This window comes from Hemiscyllium ocellatum, chromosome 43 (genome assembly GCF_020745735.1).
Source record: "Hemiscyllium ocellatum isolate sHemOce1 chromosome 43, sHemOce1.pat.X.cur, whole genome shotgun sequence".
NCBI lineage: Eukaryota > Metazoa > Chordata > Chondrichthyes > Orectolobiformes > Hemiscylliidae > Hemiscyllium > Hemiscyllium ocellatum.
The window spans coordinates 7368051-7376706 of record NC_083443.1 but is presented as its reverse complement, the minus strand read 5'-3'; the positions used below and the strand labels follow the sequence as shown (position 1 = coordinate 7376706).

Below are 8656 nucleotides of genomic sequence, written 5' to 3'. Positions count from 1 at the left end.
GGGGTGGGAGAGGGGGGGAGTGGGGTGGGGGAAGGGGGGTAGGGCGGGGTGGGGGGTTGGGGGAGGGTGTGGGGAGAGGGGGTGTGGTGAGGGGGAGGGCGTGGGTGAGAGGGGGGTGGGGAGGAGGATGGGTGAGGGGATGGGGTGAGGGAATGGGGGAGGGGAGGTGTTGTTGTTTTGGATAAGGGATAGCATTGTAGCTGTACTTGGGGAGGATATTCCCTGGAAATATATCCAACAAAGATATTTGGGTTGAACTGAGAAATAAGAAAGGGATGATCACCTAATTGGGATTGAATTATAGACCCCCTAATAGCCAGCAGGAAATTGAGAAACAAATTTGTAAGGAGATTTCAGTTATATGTAAGAATAATAGGGTGGATATGGTAGGGGATTTTAACTTTCCAACCATAGACTGGGACTGCGATAGTGTTAAGGGTTTAGATGGGGAGGAATTTGTTAAGAGCATACAAGAACATTTTCTGAGTCAGTAGATAGATAGACCAGATCTAACATTTGAACTTCGCAATTGGAGGAAGGCTAATTTCTGACGGTATTAGGCAAGAACTTTCAAAAGCTGACTGGATGCAGATGTTCATGGGTAAAGTGGCAGCTGGAAAATGGGAAGTCTTCAGAAATGAGGTAATGAGAATCCAGAGACACTATAGTCCTGTAAGGGTGAAAGGAAAGACTAGTAGGTATAGGCAATGTTGGATGACTGAGAAGTTGAGGGTTTGGTTAAGAAGGAAGCATGTCAGGTGTAGACAGGACAGATCGAGTGAATTCTTAGAGTATAAAGGCAGTAGGAGTATACTTAAGAGGGAAATCAGGAGGGCAAAAGGAGGACATTGAGATAGCTTTGGCAAATAGGGTTGAGGAAAATCCAAAGTGTTTTTACAAATACATTAAGGACAAAAGGGTAATTAGAGAGCAAATAGGACCTTTCAAAGATCAGCAAGGCGGCCTTTGTGTGGAGCAGCAGGAGATGGGGGAGATACTAAATGAATATTTTCCATCAATGCTTACTGTGGAGAATGACATGGAAGATGGAGAATGTGGGGAAATAGATATGGACATTTTTTAAAGATGTCACTATTACAGAGGAGGAAGTATTGGATGTCTTGAAATGCATAAAAGTGGATAAATCCCCAGGACCTGATCAGGTGTACCCTCGAACTGCATGGGAAGCTAGAGAAGTGATTACTGGGTCCCTTGCTGAGATATTTGTATCATCGATAGTCACAGGTGAGGTGCCAGGAGCCTGGAGGTTGGCTAATGTGGTTCCATTACTTAAGAAAGGTGGTAAGGACAATTCATGGAGCTATAGATTGGTGAGTCTGACTTCGGTGGTGGGCAAGTTGTTGAAAGGAATCCTGAGGGACACGTATTTGGAAAGGCAAGGACTGATTAGGGATAGTCAACATGGCTTTGTGCGTGGGAAATGATGTCTCATGAATTTGATTGAGATTTTTGAAAATTACCAAAGAGGATTGATGAGGGCAGAGTAGTCAATGTGATCATGTGGACTTTAGTAATGTGTTCGACAAGGTTCCCCATGGGAGACTCGTTAGCAAGGTTAGATCTCATGGAATACAGGGAGAAGTAGCCATTTAGATACAGAACTGGCTCAAAGGTAGAAGACTGAGTTTGGTGGTGCAGTGTTCTTTTACAGACTAGAGGCCTGTGACCAGTGGTGCTGGGTCCATTACTTTTCATCATTATATAATTGATTTGGATTTGAACATAGGAGGTATTGTTAGTAAGTTTGCAGATGACACCAAAATTGGAAGTGGAGTGAACAGCGAAGAAGATCACTTCAGATTACAAGGGGATCTTAATCAGATGGGCCAATGGGCTGAGGAGTGGCAGATGGAGTTTAATTTAGATAAATGCAAAGTGCTGCATTTTGGGAAAGCAAATCAGGGCCTGATGTATACACTTAAAGGTAAGGTCCTGGGGAGTGTGTCATTTGGTGGCAAGAAGGCATTTGGTATGCTTTCCTTTATTGGTCAGAACATTGAATATAGGAATTGGGAGGTCTCGTTGCAGCTGTACAGGATTTTGGTTAGGCTGCTTTTGGAATATTGCATGCAACTCTGGTCTCCATCCTATCAGAAGGATTTTATGAAACTTGAAAGGGTTCAGAAAAGATTTACAAGGATGTTGCCCGGATTGGAGTATTTGAGCTACAGGGAGAGGCTGAATAGGCTGGGACTGTTTTCCCTGGAGCATCGAAGGCTGAGGGGTGACCTAATACAGGTTTATGAAATCATGAGAGGCATGGATAGGATAAGTAGACAAAGTCTTTTCCTAGGGATGGGGGAGTCCAGAACTAGAGGGCATAGGTTTAGGGTGAAAGGGGAAAGATATAAAAGGGACCTAAGGGGCAACTTTTTCATGCAGAGGGTGGTACGTGAATGGAATGAGGTGGTGGAGGCTGGTACAATTGCAACATTTAAAAGGCGTCTGGACAGGTATATGAATAGGAAGGGTTTGGAGGGATATGGGCCAAGTACTGGCAGGTGGGACTAGACTAGGTTGGGATATCTAGTTGGCATGGGCGAGTTGGATTGAGGGGTCTGTTTCCATGCTATACATCTGTATGACTGTAGTGTTAGTTGTTTAACAGTAGTGTCTGGACTTAATCTGTAAAATAGCCTAATCCATAACTGGGTTTGGGTAGAGGTGATAAGGTTCTGGAATGGGATGGATGTGGGTGGGGGATGGTTAGTGGATGTTACCCTGTGCTGAATCCACTTCATGTATCTGATTGAATGGCATTAGAACAAAGTCAAGTGATGACATTGAGTCTGCAGAGATAATAACATTGTTCCAGTCTGATAATCTCAGTTTTTGGATAGTTTAGTGAAAGTTGGTTCATAAATGCATGGCAGGTCAAGAATTACTACTCCGTTTGTAAACATTATAATCGTGGAGCTGTCAATCTCTGATGTGGGACATCTTCTAATCACAACCCTCTGCTAAATCATAACCCCACCTAAACTTGGGTTAAGATGAATCTTGCATAGCATTCACAGACAGCAATACTTCAGCCATGTTTATTCTGTCAGTGTGGTTCAAACTGAGACCTGTCAACTGACAAGACTGCGTCCTGAAGAGCTGAATTTGTATAAGAAGTTAGATGTCTGTCGGCTGGAGTTTTGTATACAGTACTGGGTGCTACATTTCAGGAAGGAGGTGAAAGGAATTCAAAAGACAATGATTCCAGGAATGAGAAACTTCAGTTATGATGCTGGTTGAGATAAATTGGGGCTTGGACAGGTGAAGGCTCAGAGCTGATTTGGTTAAGTTCTGTAAGTCATGAGGAAACTGGACAGAGTAAACAGGGAGAACGTTTTCCTGATCATGAAATGATCAAGAATAAGAGGGCAAAGACTTGAAATGTTGTTTGAAATAAATTTTCAGATTGTGGTATAGGTCTGGAATGCATTGCCTGGAGGCCTCAAGTTCAGTTGAGGCAATGATTGATTAGGTGATTGTTTCTACTGAAATAAAGTGCAGGCTTCCCTGGAAAGGGTGGGAGGCTGGAACTAGATCATAATGCACATTCGGAGAGCTGGCACAGATTCAGTAAATGAGTGCCTTCTCCACTGGAACAGTTGTGATTCTGTGACTCATTGCCCCACCCAGTGCCCTGGCTTAATCTTAGCTTTTGCTGAAAATTGGATTTTATTTTTCATTGACTGGTGTAATGATGTGAACTAATAGGTAGTTTTGTAACAGTGAATGTTCTTCATGTCTGACAGTGGCACTGTTTAAGAATGCGAGGAGTAATTGTGAATTTTGCCCTTTGTTCAGTAAATTGTGAATTGAGGTGAGACTAATACAGTTAGGTTGACACTCCCAATGCAATACTAATGGATAGAGAAGTGCAAGTGCCTTGTTTGGAGAATATATTGAATCCAGTTGTACGTACAAAGCGCAGGACAATGGTAGAACTGTTAAAATCTGTTTATTATATGCTACTGAGCTGAGAATGTGTTGCTAGAAAAGCGCAGCAGGTCAGGCAGCATCCAAGGAACAGGAGAGTCGATGTTTCGGGCCATGAGCCCTTCTTCAGGAATGGTTTTGGGCATGAGCCCTTCCTCAGGAAACCATTCCTGAAGAAGGGCTCATGCCCGAAACGTCGACTCTCCTGCTCCTTGGATGCTGCCTGACCTGCTGTGCTTTTCCAGCAACACATTGTTAGCTCTGGTCTCTGCAATCCTCACTTTCTCCTATTATATGCTACACCCAGTTTGAACCACTTCAGTATAGAGTCAGAGATATACAGTATGGAAATAGACCTTTTGATCCAACTCATCCATGGCAACAGGATATCCTAGCATTTGGCCCATAATCCTTCCTATTCATATACCCAGCCCGATGCCTTTGAAATGTTGTAATTGTACCAGCCTCCACCATTTCTTCCGGCAGCTTATTTCATATACACACACCACACACTGCGTGAAAATGTTGTCCCATAGATCCCTTTTAAATCTTTCCCCTCTCACCCTCAATCTATGACTTCTAGTTTTGGACTTTCCTACAATGGGAAAAAGACCTTCACTATTCACACTATCCACAGCCCTCATGATTTCATAAACCTCTGTAAGGTCACCCCTCAGACTCCGATGCTGCAGTGAAAGTAGCTGCAGCCTATTCAGCCTCTTCCTATCGTTTAAGCCCTCAAATTTAATTAGATTCATGCTTCATACTTGACATTAATGAAAATGCATTGTAACTGGGCATATACAACTTGCGCAAGTTTGAAGTCTAATTTGCAATTAAAAGAAAAGGATGCTAGGTGGTGCTTTTTGCACTGGGTCCAGCCTTTATTGACTTTCTGACATCAACCATGTATCCAATTTGCTGTTCTGGTGTGAACATTGCCTGAAGACCCATTAGTTGAACCTGAAGTCAGTCCTGCCAAACAAGCCACAGCATGGTAACCAGACTGGGAGCAGGAGGAGCCTTGACTGGGGAGGGAAGCCTACTATGCAGGACTGACTCTCACATTCCAACTGCTGTCATGTCTGAGACTAGCCAACACAACAAAAAACAGGTGTCAGACCTTAGTCCATCGACAATGTGTGAGGCATCATGGTGACTCAGTGGCTAGCACTGAGGCAGCTGGATTCGATTCCATCCTTCTGCGTGTGTGAAATTTGCACATTCCCCCTGTGTCCATGTGACATTCCTCGAGTGCACCGGTTTCCTCCCACAGTCCAAAAGATGTGTAGGTTAGGTGGATTGGGCATGGCAAATTGCCCATGGTGTCAAGGGATGGGTGGATTAGGCTTCAATAAATGCCGGGTTGCAGGGATAGGAAAAAGGGGTGGGTCTGGGTGTGATGCTGTTCAAACAGTTGGTGTGGACCTGATGGTCTGAATAGCCTGCTTCCACACTGTAGGGATTTTATGATTCTTGCTTATTTTATTTCTCAACTAATTTATTTGGGAGATTCTTCTATCTTGTCATTCCCTGAACTCTTCAGCTGACGTTCTTCAGAATCTTTAACAAGGAATAATTGCTTTTCAAGAGAACCAATGTTGAGTTAATCTTTTTACCTCACTCTATAATGATTCCAGTAGGTGATTGATAATGGATGTCATGCTGATGCTATTAAACTTTTGTATCTTTTTTGTGGAGCACAGTTAATCCCCTTCTCCTCCAATTGGTCCCACCATAAGTACTACCAGTGACTGATCTTTAAATTTCAGTATTTTTCCTGATCATTACACAGCTCAAAATGGGCTGATTTTTTTTGGTGTTTCTAATAAGCATTAGACTAACTACTGTGGTGTTAAATATCACCCAACTTGACAACACGAAATGATGCAGAGAATGGTGACAGGATGAAGGACTTCAGCTGATGTTCTTGACCAGAAGGGGAAGAGGAAGTTTAGTAAATGCTTCCAGTGGATTAACTATGGAGAAACCATTTGCCCTGGAAAGTCTCCAAACCAGAAGACAGTCTTTACAAAGTTGGGTGATTCAGTTTTAAGTCTCAGAAGGAAACTTGATAAATGCTTGAAACAGAAATAGTTACATTTGGAGAAGGGGTGGCAATCACTGATTATTTGGAGACCAGGACAATATTCAGGCTTAGGCTGATAAGTGGCAAGTGACTTTTACAGCAGGCACCTACCAGGCAGTGATTGTCTTCAGAGGAGAACCTGATCGTTGACTCTTGACGTTCAATGGATAGATAAAACCAAAATACTGTACTTGTTTGAGATCAGAAATAAAAACAAAATACTAGAGAAACTTGGGTTTTGTAGGCTCTGTAGAGAGAGAAACAGAGTTAATGTTTTGTTCAATTTATTGGTCTTCCAAAGACTAGAAGACTTTGAGAGAAAATTCCAGAATTTGGGACCTAGCTAATTGAAGGCATGGCTGCTAGTGGTAGGAGCAATTAAAATGGAGATGATCGGAATTGGAAAAGCATGGATACTTTGACATGCTAATGGACTGGAGAGGATGACAGCAAGAGAAGTTGAGGCCGTGGAGGGACTTGAAAGAGACATAAGAATTTTAAAATTGAAGTGTTGCTTAACTAGGAAACAATTCCATAGGGATGTTAGGAGAATGGGACTTGGTGCGAGTTAGGACATGTGCAGCAAAGTTTTGGTTCGCAGTAATTTTATGGAGGTTGTAAGTTTTGGAAACAACACCAAGGTTATGAAGGACCCTGTCAGTCAAACAGGGAGGAAGGAGGAGGATGGAGGTGTGGTGTCTGAACAGTGTTTGTGGCCAGACCCAAAGACAATAGCCAAAATTTAGTTTGAAAACATTTCTGCTCAAAACAGTGCTCAACCCAGACACACAGTGCAATATAAATAGAAATGTTTTCTCGGTCTAATAACCACACCTCTTACATTAATGTGGTTTTGAGAAGCGCAGAGGAGATTTGTGAGAGCATATCCTCTCTTTGGAAGGGGCACAAACGTTTGTGTGCAATTTGCCTTTGTGACAATTCATGCCAGGGGTGCATTGGGGCTAGGAGTGGAGAGAAATTGATCTACTTTCATGCTCCCCTCTCCGCTTACTCCTGGGCTCTGGTTGGTCCTCCTGCAGAACTCATTCTTTGTTGCTGTACCATATAGTGGTTTGGTACTGGCCTAGTGATCAGAAGTGTTAGTCCATGTTAATTTGTGAATTAGAATTTTTGGACAAAACCCAAGTTAAATTTGCAATTGTAACAGAATCCATTGAATTGCTACAAAATCCATGCAGCTCCCTGATGGAAGGAAACCTGGTCTGGCCTGTAAATAGTGACTTTAACATTGGAATGCTCCTGAAGTAGTTAGCAAGCTAGGTAGCGGAGTGGTAGTTTCATTGGACCAATAATTCAGAGGCCCAGTGTAATGCTCTGGCAGTTCCCATCACAGTACCTGGTGGAGTTTAGATCCAATTGATAAATCTAGAATTGAAATCCGTTATTGTAAAAACCCATCTAGTTCACTAGAGCAATGAAAGACAATATTGTCCTTAGCCAATCTGGCCTATCGTGACCCACAGCAATGTAGTTAACTCTTAACTGCCTTCTGAAATAGCTACTCAATTGGAGATCAGTCGTTAATGGGTGACAGGTTGTGATCTTGCCTGTGACATTCACGTCCCGTATAAAACTGAAGTTCCTTAGTTTGGCAACTGACCGTGCAACACTTTTCCTGTATAGAACATAAATACAGGAGTAGGCCATTCAGCCCATCGAGCCTGTTCATCATTCAGTGAGATCATAGCTGATCTATGGTTTACCTCCGTTTACCTGTGTTTGGACAGTATCCTTTACTTAACAATACATTTGCATCATTAATTTTTCCGGATGTTGAGACTTAACAATTGACTAAAAGTCTTCAAATATCTTAGCCCTAATCTCCTGTACATTTATTGACAGTGGGGTCTATACTTTGTTATTGGGACTATGAGCCAGTGCCTGGGAGCAACCCATACAGAATCTTGGGGCCTCATACAGTGGCTCAAAGGAACACCTCCATGCTTGAAATTTTAAACCTTGAATTCAAATTGCTCCATGACTCAACCTTCCCTATCTAAATCCTCATGTGCTAAAGGTTGTACTCTGTGTGCCTCTAAATCCAGTCTTGATCTATCCACAGTTAATCTCAGTCCACCATTAGCATCCATAGCTTCAACTGCCCAGGATGAGAATTCTGAAATGCCCTGCCTAAATCTCTCCATCTCTGTTCCTCCTTTTAGTTCCTTGTGATGCTCCTTAAAACTGACCTGTTTAACCAAGCTGTGCAATTTGATTTGGTGGCACTGTTCTGAAACACTCTGATGTTGAACTAGAACCACAAAATGATCAGAGTTGATAAAGTGTGGTGCTGGAAAAGGCACAGCAGCATCTGAGGAGCAAGAGAGTCAACATTTTGGGCTTGACCCTTCATCAGGACTAGTCATTCAGCTTGTGCATCCTTACTTTCTCTGCAATAGCAACTCTTCCCACCTTGCTTTTTCCTTTTTGGTTTAAAGGCTTAGTTGATCTTGTGCTCCTTTTTGAATATATGCTCCTATAAAGCTTTTTGTTTCTCTTTGATGTTAGTTTCATAATCCTCTTTGCTTACCTTCCTTTTATTTCCCCTCTGCACCTATATCTGGCCTGATTGTTTCTTGTTTAATAAACCTGACA

At 42.6% G+C, this 8656-nt stretch overlaps 1 protein-coding gene across 1 annotated transcript in view; it reads left to right on the top strand.

Annotated features, from left to right (window-relative positions):
- LOC132835080 (annexin A7-like) overlaps positions 1-8656 on the top strand; it is a 53379-nt gene that overhangs the window by 346 nt on the left and 44377 nt on the right. The window lies entirely within an intron of this gene.